Below are 696 nucleotides of genomic sequence, written 5' to 3'. Positions count from 1 at the left end.
GATTTTCTATTCTGAACTTTTAACTTATCCGCTTTTTTTTTAGTGCTATCACTTATGAATACAGTGGAAGAAGGCTGTTGGTATGTTCAGTTTCGAGTCAATTTATGGCTTTCTCAGTTCCAAGCCATATCCTTGTATCCAATTCTTCTTAGAGAACCTTCTCAAGGAAATATGGAATTGGACAGACGATAGGCATGACCTGAAACCCATTGCATCATATAAACTGATGCAATTCTCTATCCTATTTGCTCATTTTATTGTTATCTTGTTTTTCAGTCAGAGGAGATGTGAGAAGTAGAGGCTTAATATTTGGGGTAGGGATTGTCACCGACAGGAAAGAGAAGACACCCGCAAAGGCAGAAACTGCTGTTTTGTTTGAGAAGCTAAGAGGTCAAATGTATATATACTTTTAGATCAAACTCTATGTCTTATTCTTCCTTTAAAAATAATTAATCTACTACTCACCTATAGTTCTATCGTGAGAAATGATTTCGGAAAAGCGTTATTACTAGTATATATATATATCATGACTTCAACCCTAAAAAGTCATGCAAACTAAAATTTTGTTTGGTAGGAGATGCATATATATATATATATATATATATATATATATATATATATATATATATATATATATATATATATATTTTAGGTAAGAGATGCAAACCAATGGTAGTTAGTTACATTACTAACTAT

The sequence above is a fragment of the Hakea prostrata genome, chromosome 7 (genome assembly GCF_041222555.1).
Source record: "Hakea prostrata isolate BN-2017 chromosome 7, UWA_Hpros_2, whole genome shotgun sequence".
NCBI classification, from domain to species: domain Eukaryota; kingdom Viridiplantae; phylum Streptophyta; class Magnoliopsida; order Proteales; family Proteaceae; genus Hakea; species Hakea prostrata.
The sequence above is the reverse complement of the archived record's forward strand: the minus strand, read 5'-3'. Positions refer to the sequence as shown.